Source organism: Elephantulus edwardii, unplaced genomic scaffold (genome assembly GCF_000299155.1).
Source record: "Elephantulus edwardii isolate Elephantulus edwardi_28Jun2011 unplaced genomic scaffold, EleEdw1.0 scaffold00154, whole genome shotgun sequence".
NCBI lineage: Eukaryota > Metazoa > Chordata > Mammalia > Macroscelidea > Macroscelididae > Elephantulus > Elephantulus edwardii.
In genome coordinates, this window is record NW_006399904.1 from 2,369,989 (window position 1) to 2,387,450 (window position 17,462).

Consider the following 17,462-nt stretch of genomic DNA (forward strand, 5'->3'; position numbering starts at 1 on the left):
TCTTTATTTCTCTCTCTATATATCTCTATCTATCTCTATATCTATCTCATGACCATTTTCTAGAGAGCACATAATAGGACATGGGGGCACAGAACCCTGATCATCTCTCTAAAAGAACCAGAGAGATTAAGAATAGCACAGCCCTGCACTACATCAGAGCAGAAGGCAGATAAGGACAACTTATCCACACCAGCAGCAAGAGATTCATTTATTCATTGTTGACTCACAAACTGTGGTACCGAGAGTGGAGTTTACTAGAGAAGTTAAGTTGAAGAGTAGGGGTAGCAAAGAATATCACCCAATGTAAATCTAAGTTTAGTCCAGTAGTCCTAACTCATATTAACAGCAAAATACAGTTCCTGATTTAGTTCAGTACACAAATTCAAGGAGCCTCTTGTTTCCTCAACCATCCAGCAGGTTTGCCTCAGAGCAGTTTTAAGTCAGCTTCTCCTCCCATCATCCAGTAAGAACAGCAAAACCTTTAACTTTGGTCTTTATCTCAGGGCTCTTCTGATTACACCTTGACACATTTTCTCCACAGCAATACTGCAGTCTCTCCACTATCATCACCAGGTTCTCAGCACCAGGGTCTCTCTCATCAGGGTCTTGCTCCAGTTTCCCTCAAGTCTGTTGTTCAATGTGGGAAGCACTTTCTCTTTTATCCTAGTCTCTCAGCTATTGATTATTTGTAAGGCCATATGTCTGCAGTTAAGGTAGCTGAGGACTAGAAAGGGCTAATGTAATGTTTAGAAAAGTAAAATTTTAAGCTAACACTGTAGCCATCAAGTTGAATGCAATTCATAGCTGTCTAAAGAGTTTTGGTGGAGCTGTAAATCACATTGGAGGAGAGAGTCTATCTTTTATCTAGGTAATCAATAATGGATTTGAACACCCAGAGGTGCCGTTAGGAACTCAGTTCTTTAGAGATGATTCCACCCTAACAACTTCGAATCCACCAGCTGTTATGCAAGAGAAAGATGAGCAATCATCTCACATGGGATTTTACTGCCTCTGGAAACCTGCTGGAATATCATCTATGAGTCAGCTCCAACTCAATGGCCCAAAGCAACAACAACAATAAATACTTTATACGATAGCTCTAGTGGCTTAGTGGTAAGGAGTTGTGTTGCCAATCAAAAGGAAGGCTGTTCAAATCTAATAGGTGTTCTTTGAGAGAATGACGAATAATCTCTTCCTTTGCAATTTACAGGCTCTCTCTGAATACCTACTGGCAGGTCAGCTAGGTTCCGATTCCCAAGGAAGGTGCTCCAACTGAATATGGAAATTTTTGAACAATATCATTGATATCACACACAAGCAAAGTACTGCTGAAGATCATTAAAAACTGGCTAGAATAGTACATAAATAGGGAACTGCCAAAGGTTCAAGCAGGATTTAGAGGAGGCCATGGCACCAGGGATATCATTGCTGATGTCAGATGGATCCTGGCTGAAAGTAAGGAACACCAGAAAAATGTCTATTTGTGGTTTATTGACTACGCAATGGCATTTGACTGTGTAGATCATGACAAATTGTGGCTGACATTGAGAAGAATGGGAATCCCAGAGCACTTGATTGTGCTCATGTGGAACCTATACCTGGAGAAGGAAGCTCTTGTGAGAATGGAGCAGGGGAGAACTGCATGGTTTGGAAGTGAGAGGGGAGTGTGTTAGGGTTGTGTTTTCTCTCTATATCTATTCAATCTGTATGCTGAACAAATTATCTGAGAAGTTGGACTCCAAAAGGAAGAATGTGGCATCAGAATTGGAAGGAGACAAATTAATAACCTGTGCTATGCAGATAACATAATCTTGCTTGCTGAAAGTGAGGAGGGCTTGAAGCACTTGTCACAAAAGATCAAGGAATGCAGCCTTCGGTATGGATTGCATCTCAATGTCAGGAAAACAAATATTCTTAACACTGGACCAGTAGACAACATCATGATGGATGGAGAGTACATTGAAACTGTCAACAGCTTCATCTTGCTTAGATCCACAATTAAAACCCTTGGTACCAGCAGCCAGGAAATAAGGAGATGTATTGCACTGGGGAAATCTACAGTTAGGGACCTTTCCAAAGTATTGAGGAGTAGCGATGTCAGTTTGAGGTATAGTGCACCTGATTCAGGCCATAGTCTTTCTGATTACTAGCTATTCATTCGAGACCTGGACAGTGAATAAGGATGACAGAAAAGGAATTGTGATGTTAGAGAAGAGCACTGAACCTCCCATGGATGGCCAAGAGAATGAACAGATATGTCTTAGAGGGCTGGAGTGCTCTTTGGAGGCAAGGATGACGATGCTTTGCTTCACATACTTTGAACATGTTTCTAGGAGGGACTATTCCTTGGAAAAGGACTTGATGTTGGGAGAGTGGAGGGTCAGAGAAGGAGAGGAAGACCCTCAACCAGGTAGATTGATACCGTGACTGCTGCAATGGGTTCTTGTGTGTCAGGAAGTGTGAGGATGGTGCAGGATAGAATAGGGTTTAGTTCTTTACTTCACAGGGTCACTATGAGTTGCATGCAACTTGATGGCACCTAACAACAACAACCACCACCACAACAACAAATGTAATTGTTAGACATAATCAAGAAATTTAATTTTTGTCATAGTGAATTGAAAAGTACTTATGACACAAAATATTTTGCTGACAATTGGGCAGTTCGGTTGTTCAAACCCACTAGTCACTCCATGAGAGACAGATGAATTAGTCTCTTCTATGAAGATTTAAAGTATAGCAATAATATTGGGCAGTTTTACTGTTCCACAGGTTCATTATGAGTTGACATAACTTGACATAGGTTTATGCTAAACTGAGAGAAGCCTAGATAGAACAAGCAGTTGGAAATTATGACTGCTTTCATTGATTACAGCCAAGGAAGCCATATTGAGCATTTCAGTTCTATTCTCTCCTTTTTAGGCACAAATAGTGGCAGGTATGTTTTAGGGATGGCATTTGCATGGCAGTTAAAAGCAGAATGGTGAGTTGAAAATTTTACATCACTACGATGGATAGTGAAGTCCATGAAAGGAAGAAGTACAGCTAATTTTGTTTACTAGTATAGATATTATTGGACATGAACATTGTCAAACATAGATTGAAGGTATACTGAGAACATTAGATCATCTTTTCTAAACTTCAGTTTCTCAGACTGTTTTGGAAATGAAATAAAAAAACTAAAACCAAAAAACCCAAACTCTAAGTTTTGGGGTTTCATGAATGTTGTGTTGTGTGTCATCAAGTAGGAACTGATCCATAATGGACCCTCCACTGGGTTTTAAGAGGCAGTGATCACATGATGGAGACTGTATTAATTTAAAATTCTACCTGGTGATATCCAGCATCATTTCTGTTACAGGCTGTGTTTTCCAACTATTAGTTTTTCTTTGTTGTCAGATTGTGGAATCTGTGGTTGTTAATTGCCTTCAAGTCGAGCATACTCATAGTGACCCTAGGAACAAAAGGCCTGAAGCCCCTCTACCACTATCGACATTTATCAAAGTTCACTAGTCACCAATTATTATTAACACATCTTGAAGGTTTATCAATTTCAGACTGCAAAAGTTGAAAGAAAGCCTCAATTTCTTCATCTTTAGTTTTGATGGATGGTGAACATTTGAACATATTATATGTACACGTATAAGCACACACAAGCACATATACTCCACACACATAATATTATCTGCATGCACACCTGGAGTTCTGGTCACGGAATCCATACAGAGTTGTGAAACCACCCAAAGGTCACATCTTTTCTCCTTATTTGAAACCAGCAGTGGCTCCAACGGCAAAAGATAAGCAATCTGCAGAAGCAATTTTTAACTTCAAACACTTAGCACAGGGCTGGTCAGCTATGACTCTATTCTGACAAAGTGTAAATTAGTTTGAAAGTTTGTCAAATATACACACACACACACCACACATATGTGTACACACACACACACATACACATTCAAATATGTATATATACACACACATATCCAAATATATATATACATATTCAAATATATACATATACACACACATACATACACACATTAAATTTATATACATTCAAATATATATACACATTCAAGTATATATATATGTACAAACACATGCATTCAAATATGTATACATATTACATATATATGCATATGTATGTATGAGTGTGTGTATATATACACACACATATACATATATACATACACACATATGCACATATATATTTTTCCATTGTTGTTGTGCCCCATTAATTTAGAATCAACCCATAGCTGACCCTCTGGTGAGTTCTCAGAGGCAGTTAATTGTACAGGAGGAGATTGTCCTTCCTTTACCCATGTCTATTCCCATAGTACACTTTAAATGTTACCAACACGTGGTTTCATATTCTACTGATATAAAATGAAAAATTTTATACCTTAGTGGCCAAATCAACTATTAAAATGAAGATAAATAATCTTTGAGAATTTATTCCATCCTTTTTAAGTTTAAATTCTTGGGAACTCTTGTGTTTACTGTGGGTAGGCAGGCCACAGCATAGCTACTCTTGATCAGAAAGGGAGATCTCATTGCAATGAGATGTGGGTTAGCTTTCTGGAGCAATTTCCTACTTTTTTCTAAGTGTTACCCGGAAGAAAAAAAGCATCAGATCAATATCATCAAATTTTCTGAAGCCAATGTTAAATTTGAAATCTCAGTTTTAAACATTAAAGTCAAAAGTCCATCTGTAACAAATTATAACAGTGTCGTAATATTTAAAAGTGTCACTGTTAAAAATAAACTCCTATGAGGCGGAAAATGACTCACATTTGACTATTTACTTGCATCTACTAGTACTTACTGGCTCTAGTCTGATATATTTGAGTCCAAAAAATAGTTATTTTACTATCTTTTGAAAAGTGCCCCCAAGAGAAGATTTTTGTTATATATTCTATCAAAAACAAATCTTAGAGTACTTTGCCTAATACTGTGAATGCTCATGAAAAAAGTAAATTCTGATTTAAAAGATATAAGCTATCCAAGTCATTTCTATTTATTTGCAGAAATTTTCAAAAGTGAAATCTAAGTTTATTTCACCTTTACCTTAAAATGAATATATTTTTTCTCACTTAGCATATATTCCAGCCATTCTTCTCACAAAGTGAAACTGTATTTCAATTGGGTACTAACAATTGTAACTGTTCTGAACTCTCTCATTAAATTATATACCTACCTATGTAAATAGCACATGTGCTTTAGTCCAAGGGTTAGGAAACTTTTCTTAAAAGGCTGGCCGATATTTTGGATTCTGAGATCCATATAAGGTTCCCTTGTGGCAAAGTGTGTTACATGGTAGGATGTAAGTATTTTGAGACCGTGTCAATACATGGAAGAAAAATGGACAATCTTCTCCCATAAATATTTACAGCTCTAGAAACCTGATAGAGTGTTACCATGAGTTTAACTTGAAGATAGTGCATTTGATATGGATCAGATAGGGTTTTTTTTTTCACTATTCATCTGTCCCAGTGTGAAAGCAGGCAGACAAATGCATATGATAGTTAAAATAAAAATTTAGTTATGGTCATATATATTTGAATTTATATTATTTTTACACATCACAGAACATTGATACTTTTTTTTTCATGTTTTCTTAACCATAGTTTGCCTCAGCTTTAGTGTGGTGGTTGTTGTTAGCTATCATCAATTCTCTTTAAACTCATAGCTAAGGGACCAGTGCCCAGTACTGAACCATCCTCACAATTACTATTGTTAGATGATATACACCAGCCTACTGGAGTTTTGGTGGCCTAGTGGTAAGGAGATGTGCTGCCAACACAAAGGCATGTGGTTAAAATCCACCAGCTGTTCCATGGATGAAAGGTAGACACACTCCTCCTTTGCATTTTGCTGCTTCAGAAAACCTCCTGGAGCATTAGCTATGAATCAGTTCTAACTTGATGGTACCTAACAATAATTTTAATTAAAGCATACTCAGGCTTCCAAAAATGCATTACTCCTGAGTAGACTCCTATCACACAGACTCATGTGTGAAGACACTAAAACAATTATTTAGATCAAGCCATTATATAGTCAAGCCATGCAGATGACTCACACTCCAAAACTGATTTATGTCTGTGACTTTCTTTTTATACTGATGAGAATATGAACAGAAAAATATACATCAGTTCAACAGTTTCCATTTGGACACATCAGTAATCATTGATCACATCCTGTAAGTTGTGTATCCACTTTCACATTCCTTTTCTGAGTAGTTTCTTCCCCGTTAATCTAAAAAACGCTGTTGTTGTTGTTGTTATGTGTCGTCGAGTCGTTTGTGACTCATAGCAACCCTGTGCACAACAGCCCTAAACCCTGCTCTATCCTGCGCCAACTGCACCGCCTCTGACACACCCATTCCGATTACCCCAGTCACTGAATCAATCCATCTCATAGAGGGTCTTCCCCTCCTGCACTGTCCCTCCACCCTCCCAAGCATGATGTCCCTCTCCAAGGACCCGTCCCTCCTGGAAACACGTCCAAAGTATGTCAGACGAAGCCCCAGAATCCTTGCCTCCAAGGAGTAGCTTGGTTTAATCCTCTCTAAGATGAATCTGTTTGTTTTCCTGACAGTCCATGGTACATTCAGTACTCTTCTCCAGCACCACAGCTCAAAAGCATCCACTCTCCTTCTGTCCTCCCTAGTCATTGTCCAACTCTGATGCATAACAAGCGATTGCAAAGATCATGGCCTGTATCAGGCACACCTTAGTCTCCAGAGAGACACCGTTGCTCCTGAGTACTTTAGAGAGGTCCCTAACAGCAGACTTTCCCATCGCAATACGCTTTTTGATTTCCTGACTGCTGGTGCAGTGTTGACTGTGGAGACGAGCAAACTGAAGCTGTGAACAGTCTCTATCTCTTCGCCATCTATCCTGACGCTGCCAGTTGGTCCAGTGGTGAGAACCTTTGTCTTCTTGACATTGAGCCTCAGTCCATACTGAAGGCTGCAGTACTTGACCCTCCGCAGCAAGTGCATGAGGTCCTCCTCAGTTTCAGCAAGCAAAATTTTTCATGTAGTCTTGTGTGTTTCTGTTGTAAATATAATATTATTCAGACAGTTCTTAAAAGACTATATATGTTCCAGGCAAATATTTGTCACTGCCTAAGCGAACTTATTGTTTGAGTTTTAAGCTATTTTGGTTTAAGGTTAAAGATTTTCTCAGTGCAATATTTTCAGGGGTTCTCAAGAGAAGAAGAAGGAAGACTCACAACCAGATGGATAGACACTGTAACTGCAGCAATGGACTTTAGTATTTCAAAGATTGTGAGGATGCCACAGCATAGGACAGGGCTCATATCTGTTGTTCATAGGATACCTATGGGTTGTATTCAACTCAATGACATTTAACAATGACACACAATATAGTATTTCTATATTCTTTGGAAGCTGAAAAAGTTAAGGAAACAGATTCTCTCCTAGAGTCTCCAAAAATAAAGATATCTTATGGACATCTAACTTTAGCCTGATAAGACCTCTTTTGGATTTCTAATTTACAAATTGTAAAATAACAAATTGTTTTGTTTCGGGCCACAAAATTTGTGTTTATTTGTTATGGCAATAGTAAGTAAAGTGTACAATATTTTATTAAACATATCTGACTTTTTATGCTAAAACTTTGGAAAGACAGTGAATATTGTATAATATATCAATGCTTTTTCTTTTTTAATTGCTGTTTGCAACAGTACCTTAAACTTTTTCTATAGCTATCAAAAAATACACCATTAGAGAACGGCCTGATGTTCATGCTGGATTTAGAAAACACCATGGCACTGGGGATATCATTGCTGATGTCAGATGAAAGCAGAGAATACCAGAAGGATGCTTAACTATGTTTCCTTGACTATGGAATGACATTTGACTGTGTTGTTGTTATTACAAGCCATTGAGTTGACTAGGACTCATAGTTACCTTGTGAACAATAGCTCTGAATCTTACCTTACCAAACCTCACAGTCTCTGGCATACCTGACCCCCTACCACAGTCAATATGTCAATCCATCTTCTTTGGAGTCTTCCTCTACTGTACTGATCCTCTACCTTTCCAAGCATGATGTCTTTCTCCAAGGGCAATATGCCCAAAAGTATATTATATAGACCTTCAAAATCTTTGTCTCAAGGAGCAACCTGGTTTCACACTTTTCAGGACAGACTTGCTTGTTCTCTTGGCAGTGCATGGTATATTCAGTACTCATCTCAAAATATATATGCTGATACTAAAACTCAAAAATACCAATCCATCTTCTGTCATACTTAATCACTTCCCAGCTCCCAGATGCATAGCAATTAACCAAAAAAAAAATGGCCTGAATCATGTACACCTTAGTCTCTATACTGACACCATTGCCACTTATCACTCTGGAGAGGTTCTTGACAGCAAATTATCTCAATGCAATATATCTTTTGGACTCCTTACTGCTGATGCCAAGGGTGTTGACTGTGTAACTGAGGAAGGTGAAATTGTTAATAACCTCAGCCTTTTTTCCATTTATCCGTTGATGTTTCCTATTGGCCCAGAACTGAGGACCTTTGTTTTCTTGATGTTGAGATGCAATCCATATTGAAGGCTGAAGTCCTTGATCTTCTGCAGCAAACGCTTCAAGTCCTCAGTTTGGGTGAGCAAGGTTTTGTCATATGCATAATGCAGGTTGTAGATGAGTCTGTCTCCAATCCTAATACCACATTCTTCATAAAGTCCAGACTCCTGTGTGATCTGTTCAGCATATATAGATTGAAAAGGTATGGACAAATAATATATCTTCATGCACTCCTCTATTGATTTTGAATCATGCAGTGTTCCCATTCTTTTTTTGGACAACAGATTTTTGGTCTGGGTATCAGTTTTGCATGAGCACAATCAGGTGTTCTGGATTCCCATTCTTCTATATATTAGGCACAGTTTGTTTTGATCTACACAGTCATATTTCTTTGCATAGTTGATATAACTCAGACATTATTCTAGTACTCTCTGCTTTCATCCAAGAACCAACTGACATCAGCAATGATATCCCTAGTGCCATGGCCTTCTGTAAGTATAGATTATAATATGTTATGGCTAACATTAAGAAGAATACTCAAGAAGTACTCTTGACTGTGCTCATATAAAACCTGTAACTAGAAGAAGAAGCTGTTGTCCAAACAGAACAAGGGAACACTGCATGGTTTAAAATACTTTAAAGAAAGGTATGTGTTAGGACTGTACTTTTATCTGTACATATTCAAACACATAAGCTGAGCAAATCATTTGAGAAGTTACCATGAGAAGAAGAAAATGGAATCAGGACTGGAGAAAGACTCATCAGCAGCCTGCATTATGTAGATGATTCAAACTTCCTTCTGAAAGCAAGGATTACTTGAAATGCTTGCTGCAGAAGATCAAATACTACAATCTTCAGTATGGGTTACATCTCAACATTAATAAAACAAAAATCCTCACTAGTGGATCGATGGGCAACATCAATGACAGATGGAGAAAAGATTAAAATGGTAAATAATTTTATCTTACTTAAATCCACAATCAATACTCTAAGTATCAGCAGTCCAGAGATCAAAAGACATAATGCTTTGAGAAAGTCTACTGTCAAGGACCTCTTTAAACTTCTTAGGAGTAATGATGTTATTTTAAAGAACAAGGTACGCATGATTCAAGCTATGGTATTATCAATAATTCTCTATGCATCTGAAAGCAGGAAAATGCATAAAGATGGCAGAAGAAGAAGCAATGTCTTTGAGCTTTGATGTTAGAGGAAAGTACTGAATATCTCATGGACTATCAAAAAACAAATACAGATGTCTTGGAGAAAGTGCATGGTTAAACTTTGTCTCATATACGTTGAGCATGATGTTTCCAAGGAGACGTCTTTCCTTGGAAAAGGAGGAGCATGATGTTTGGAAAGGTGAAGAATCAGCAAAAAATTAAAAAAGGAAGACTCAACAAAATGGATTGACACAGTGACCAAAGCAATAGTCTCAAGCCTGTCAGAGATGATGATGATGGCAAAAGACATAACAAGATCCAGATGTGTTGTTCATAGGGTCACAGTCTGTGGTACCTGGTGACACTTAACGGCAGCAACAGCAACATAATTATCAATGATAAAACACATGATGAGTGCAATTTCTTAGATTTCCAAATTTAGTATCAATACATATTTTTTTAATATTCTGGATTTGGTTTTCTGATAAATACAGTGAGTGGTAGAAAGAACATAATGGTAGGTATACATTTATTTATTAGTTCATATTATAATGTCAATTATTTAATAATTTTCCATCTTAAACATACACAAGTTAAGGATAATTATTTGGTGAAAACAAGTGGTAGCTACAGAATCAAAGACACTTGGGCTTTAAAGTTGGAAACAGAAGAACAGCTCAAAGTACTATTCCATAAAGTCTTTCCTCAGGGAGTTTTTAATGAATTTCATCTCTGCAGCATTTCAAATAAATTCAGAAATCCTATAACATCCTACAGTAAGAATAGTGAGCACTCCTTCAGATATGGCCGAATAAATTGATAATTCTCACTGTTTCTTAAGAATGCCAAGTTAAGCCATTGGATCTGTAGGCAAATTAATTGTTTGAAAGGGTTCAACAACGTGTCCCCTTCTCTTAGCCGTGAAAATAAGTTTATGTTTCATGGGATACTTAAGTTAAGAGCAGCACCTTCTGTGAGTCAAAATAGAACAGGCAAAATCTGTTCCACTTTCTCCAAATAGCTTTACCATAAATTTTAGGTCTCTTTATAATATATTCATGACTTATTTTCTCACTTAACCTCCCTTAACTCCACTTTTCTCATATGTAACATAAGGAGTTGAACAAGTTGCTGTGCTAACTTTGCAGAACTGAGTCTGTGACTCATGTCAAACTTATATAACTAACAGAAATATAGAGTCAAATTATCTGGATAAATTTTAAAATACTTTGGAAATGTTAAGGGCCTTCCAGATAGTTTTGTCTGAGTATTTTTTTCTGACATTACATCAAATTTCTTGCATCTTTAGAAAATCATCATGTTAACCTCTGTAATTAAATCTTTTTAATAATATTGACTAAGAAGGAGGAAATATTAATATTATCAAGAAAAGTTTGAAATGATCTCACTTTCCTAATGGCTTAAAAGGTATTGTTGCTTTTGTTTTTGTTGTTATGTGCCGTCAAGTTGTTTGTGACTCATAGCGACCCTAGGTACAACAGCTCTGAACCCTGCTTTATTCGGAGTCAATCTTATTGTCTTTGACACACCTACACCCATTATACCAGTCACTGAATCAATCCATCTCATTGAAGGTGTTCCTCTCTTATATTGTCCCTCCATCCTCCCAAGCATGATGTCCCTTTTCTAGGACTGACTGGTCACTCATTGCCCCAGTTACTAAATCAATCCATCTCATAGAAGGTCTTCTGTCACTGTTTGCCAGCCACCTACAGTGACACCCAGATGGAAGTAAGCACGGCAGAGACACACGCCTCTGGGAGAGGATCAGAGAGTCAATCCAGCTCAATTTTATTGGTATTGCATTGCACTTATATACACAGGAAGACCAGATAGGGTGGGATTACAGATGTGGGACATGTAGATTGGTTAGGAGAACCTTAGCCTCGTGCAGACCACTCCCAGCTCAATAGATGCGGCAGCTGTCTTCCCAGGTGGCGAGCTTTCTTGAGCAGGCACAGCCAAACACAGGGGAGCTTTCTCTACCCTGTATTAAAGGCCATTGGGAGGCTTGCACTTACCTGGAGCTCAGGTGATCTTTCCCAGCCAGAGGCCCTTCCTTCCTCTCCAACATTCCACAACAGTCTTTCTCTCTTACGTTGTCCCTCCACCCTCCCAGGCATGATGTCCATCTCCAAGGACTGGTCACACCTTGCAACATGCCCAAAATATGTCAGATGATGCCTCTGAATTAGTAAGACTATTATTATGTGATGGGGGGGCTATCTGCTGACGACAGTAGTTAAAACACTATGCTACTTACCACAGGTCAGTTTACCAGCTGCTTCAATTTCTCAGTTTCTTCACCAGAGAAACTACCTTCTTCCTTAAAGACCTACAGTATTAGAAACCACATGGGGTGGTTCTAAAGGTCAATTGTTTGTTAATTTGGGGAGAAAGTAATTTGTGTTTTCTTTTCCTATGCTCTGTGGGCAAGCTATGAAGATTCTTCAGAGTGTAATATTGCACATATCTCTGTTGTTTTATTGAATAAAGTATTTAAATCAAATAAAGAGTTCCTGATATGTCATATTTCTATCTGGATGTTATTCAACTTAGAAGTAAAATTGACTGTTTTATTAGCATTTACAGAGTTTATGTTAGTATTCCAAGCAAGTATTGAAAACACTGAAAAAGTTACAGTGTAAGTAGGAGCTAATTCCTTGCTTGAAAGAATATGAAAAGCAAAGAATAGAAGAGTCAAGGAAATAGATGAGTGTGTGTCTGTGTGAATATACTTATATCTGTAAAATATGTTATATCTACTTACATATTTATATAAAATTATTTCTGTTGTTGTTTTTGTTGTTCTTATGTGCCGTCAAGTCGCTTGCGACTCATAGCGGCCCTATGTACAACAGCCCTAAGCCCTGCTCTATCCTGTGCCAATCTCATTGGCTCTGACACACCCATTCCGATTACCCCAGTCACTGAATCAATCCACCTCATAGAGAGTCTTCCTCTGTGCCGTCCCTCCACTCTGCCCAGCATGATGTCCTTCTCCAAAGACCTGTCTTTCCTTACAACATGTCAAAAGTATGTCAGACAAAGCCCCAGAATCCTTGCCTCCAAGGAGCAGCCTGGTTTAACTCTCTCTAGGATGAATCTATTTGTTTTCTTGGCAGTCCATGGTACATTCAGTACTCTTCTCCAGCACCACAGCTCAAAGGCGTCAATTCTCCTTCTACCCTCCCTAGTCATTGTCCAACTCTCTGATGCATAACAAGTGATTGCAAAAACCATGGCCTGTATAAGGCGCACCTTAGTCTCCAGAGAGATACCATTGCTCTTGAGTACTTTAGAGAGGTCCCTAACCGCAGACTTTCCCATCACAATACGTTTTTTTATTTCCTGGCTACTGGTGCCAAGAGTGTTGACCTTGGAGCCGAGCAAATTGAATTATTTCTAGAAATGGAATTTATATGTTTTATTCTTATACATTATGATATAATAGATATTATACACAAATACACACACCCCTCTGGCAAATCAAATAAAAAACAAAAACAAAAAATATAACTGCAGTTAGTTAAAAGCACATTACAAAAGACTTTAAAAAAATTTATGTTTTTAAATTGAAAATGGATAAAAACAAAACTTTCTATTAGTCTTTCATTTCACTTGAATACAACACCTATCACTTTTCATATAAATATAATTTCCTTCTCTTAGCCTTAATTTTTCTCTCTTTAGAAATGAAGACATTTTGAAGATAGTGAAGAACTAGTTGGATATTTACTTATTTAATGCTAGTCTCTTCAAAAAAACCTGATGTCAATTATCCTCCTTGTCTCTCTAGCTTTTTACATAACCAGAACCAATTGGCAGGTAGTGAAATGCAACCCACAATAACTCATTAGGATAAAGTATAAATGAAAGTACAAAGTTCTATCTCTTTCCTGGAGTGTCTGGAGAGTTCGAACCTCTGTCCTTCAGTAGGAGTTGATAATTTTAACTGTACTAAAATAGCTCCTTGCATGCATTATAGGCTCTGACACATAATAGAGGGTTAGTAAAATTTACATTTAAAAAAAAACGTGATCAGAAAATTAAACATACTCTTAAGACCACATCTTAGTGTTGTTTCACAATGAGCAATTGCTATATAAAACCTTCCACATCATAAAGTGAAGCTGGAGGGAATTTTGGCTATATAATATCTTTGCTGTGTGAATCATATGCCTTCATTGCATTGACGGTAGAGAAATCATGGAAGGAAAGCTACAATGGCTTTATAACTGTGCTGGGACCAAGTTTTCTGTGTACATACACAACTCCAAAGTGGTTATTTGAGCAAAACCTAGCTTGAGTGGACTCCTATGAGATTATATGACTCAGCAGCCTGACTGGTCAGATGCTATCATCTTACTTTTATCTCCCGAAGGACATTCAAAAATAGCTTGCCAGCTCCAGAAATGTCTTTAATATCCACTCTTCTCAAACTTGCCTTGGGAGACTATGTAGTGCATGACCGACCCACATTATGGGCCATGGATTTTCACAGACATCAGCCTCTCCGGTCATTCTGTCATTCTTACTGTATTAAAACACAAGCCTGACAGGAATTAATTCAAGAGAGAATCAGAGGACCACCTGACCACTGTTACTTCACACAGGCTTTCTTATCTTTAGATTTCTATACTTTGGACATGAAGTAGTTAAGTCTTGAAGATTCAACCCCTGGGATGTCTATAACTCTTTTATTAAAACAGTTGTTGTTATTGTTGTTCTTGTTCTTGTTGTTGATTGTCTTTGAGTGGAGCACAACTCATAGTGACCCTATGAACAAAAGGCTTGAAGCCTTTCTTTAACTATCGACGATTATCAAAGTTCACGCAAAGTTTCCAGGGGCATATTTGTTGAGGAAGTGGATGCCACTCCTGCTTCCAATTGCATTATCTAATTGTTAAAACTAGATAACATCAATTCCAAATAAAATTCCCTATTGTCTCTATGTTATTGAAAAGATCTCCAAATTGTATTTTTCCTTTTTATACTTGTCTTTCCTATACTACTCTGTGAACTACTATAATCACAATTTGAGTCAGCAAATATTTATACCAAACTAATTTATTTCACTGTCAAGCACTGATGTCATGAGTCAGGCAGACTTAGCTCTTGGTCTCAAGGCACTTGAAATTTGTAGAAGTGTGATTTTGGACAATTGGTAACCTATAGGATGTGCCACAATATGAAGAATACAGGTTTCTGTAACAATCAATATTGAGGTGTTAAACTATTCTTGAAAGTTAAATTCCTCTAGAGAAGTAGTACAAGTTTTAACTTGTTACAGAGTTGGATAGATAGGGATTCTTGAAGAAGTCTTTTTAAAGCATTTTGAGAGCAGTAATTACCAAATGAAGACTTTTGGTGAAGTCCAATCCATCATTTCCCTTTTCTAAAATACTTTAATAGTACTGAATCACTCTGAGAAAAATGTCAAAATTCTTAGTATGAGATGCTATAATATGACTCTAAACATTTCTTGTCTTTACAGCTCATAATCGTCTTTCATGAAACTTATGTTCTGTCCAAACAAAACTATAAATCATTCCCTAAATTGTTTTCTGTGTTTATAGAGGCCGATTTCAGCTTGGTGCCTTTGTTCCTTTGTGGTTTCCTCTATCCAGATCTCCTCTACTTCATTTCAACTTGTTTAAAGTGTTCTCACACTCCCAAATCTCTGCAACACATCCCATTCAAACAAATTCCGTTATTATTCTAGTCACAACTAAACACATCTTGCCTCATAATCCATCATGATTTGCTTCATAAACATTTTTATGGAAATTCTAGGTGATTGCAGATATTATTGGTATTCATATATATGTCAGCTTTTTTTATAAATTATAAATGCACTATAATACAGTCAAGATATTATATATTTCCCTGTTCCTTAAAGAACTCTGTCTTTATCAGACTTTCAATATATTACCTTTAAGTGGTATCTATAGGATTGCTATGAGTTGCAAGCAACTCAATACACATAACAGCAACAACATTATGGAACAGCACTGAGTTTGCAAAATGAAGACCAAAACTTGGAAAACCTTACAACGAAGAGAATCTTGTTTTAAATATTTTGTGCACAGTCACTTCCCAGCAGAGCTTTCTTCCAGGTGTAAATTTTCACTGAAGTAAAATCTTCCATCTTTCTTTTATTCCGCCTAGAATATTCACAGGGCCTAACGACCTGACACAAGATTTAGGCTTGAGAGGGAGAAAGATTGTTCTGTGTCAATGAAGGAACAAAAGCCGGACAATAGAGTTTGTTAGGAATGAGGCTCAACAGTCCATTTCGAACTAGAGGGATTTGAGAGAGGGTCATAAAAATGTCCAAGACGTCAGCAAATCAGGCATTAGGAATTAACCCAAAGGTCAAGCCGAGAAGATCACTTGGGAGAGGATATGACAAAGTCTTTACTCTAAAGCTTAAGGACTAAATGTCAAGGAACTGCTCAAAACGCAAAACTGAGAAATGGCTCAGGCCGACAAGTAAAATGAAAAAAAAAAAAAAAGGTAAAGAGACAACCAACTGTGACAGCATTTTCTCTGTGGGAAAGTCCTTCGAGGACTCTCAGCTTTACCCTTCAGCTCTACTCAAGAGATAGAAAAATGAAGCTAGCTCTCAAAGTCACTCGCTACAATTTTTCCCCTTCCCTAGACGGGAGTGTAACTGTTGCATGTCAGCCTAAAAATCTTTCTCATGCTCTTTTAAGTATGAAATTAGCGTGAGAAAGATATGATATTCAAAGTCGTGGTTTCAACAAGCTATGCTGGACCTTAATGAGTTATAAAACTATGAGTTCTTATTTCTTAACTTTTGTTCATTTAGTTCCTAATTATATTCTTTGACTATTTATTGTGAAGGATAATGGTTAGGTTTGGCAAAAGTAAAAAATTTTAAAAAAACATTCTAAATCTCTTATATTATTTGGTCACTCAAAACAACTAAAGTTGATACTTGTTGATGTTAATTCCCATCATGTTGGTTCTTACTCTTAGCAACCTTATTTACAGCACAATGAAATGGGTGTAGGATCCTAATAACAGCACCTGTGCAGAAGCACATTGTTGCAACATTGAGCATGATATCATCAATGAGTGAAGATACATCATGTTAACATGTCTAAAATATGAAATATAATCTCACTATTCTTACGTGTAAGGAACATTCTGACTGCATTTCCAGGACAGATTTGTTTATTCTTTTGACAAACAACCAAAACAAAATCTTGTGTTTCGAGTCATGGTGAATCACAACTGGGTTTCCAAGGTCATAATTCTTAACTAGACATTATGCATCTTTCTCTCAAAGAAACTAGTGAATTCACACGATACCTTTGGTTAATGTACAACATGGTAGGAACCAATTTTTATTTTGTGTTACTCATTTTTCAACTTAATATAGACATAAATATAGAGATATGTGAAGAAAGATAGATCGATAGATCGATAGATGATAGATCGATAGATCAATAGATCGACAGATGATAGATAGATAGATAGATAGATAGATAGATAGATAGATAGATAATAGATAGATAGATAGAGATTAAAAGTGCCCTGGTTTGTCTCAGGTACAAATCAATCTTCAAAATTACATCTTGACTCTAGAGAAGAGCTTTGCAGCATATTTTTCCAATGTAATATGTTGTTTTGTGTCCTTGATACTGAGTTGGTAATTATCAATAAATTTTGTTGTTTAAAAAATAAGATA

At 37.1% G+C, this 17,462-nt stretch overlaps 1 protein-coding gene across 1 annotated transcript in view; it reads right to left on the reverse strand.

The window, feature by feature from the left end:
* The window catches only part of CSMD1 (CUB and Sushi multiple domains 1), a 2,584,888-nt gene that overhangs the window by 1,470,616 nt on the left and 1,096,810 nt on the right, over positions 1 to 17,462 (reverse strand). The window lies entirely within an intron of this gene.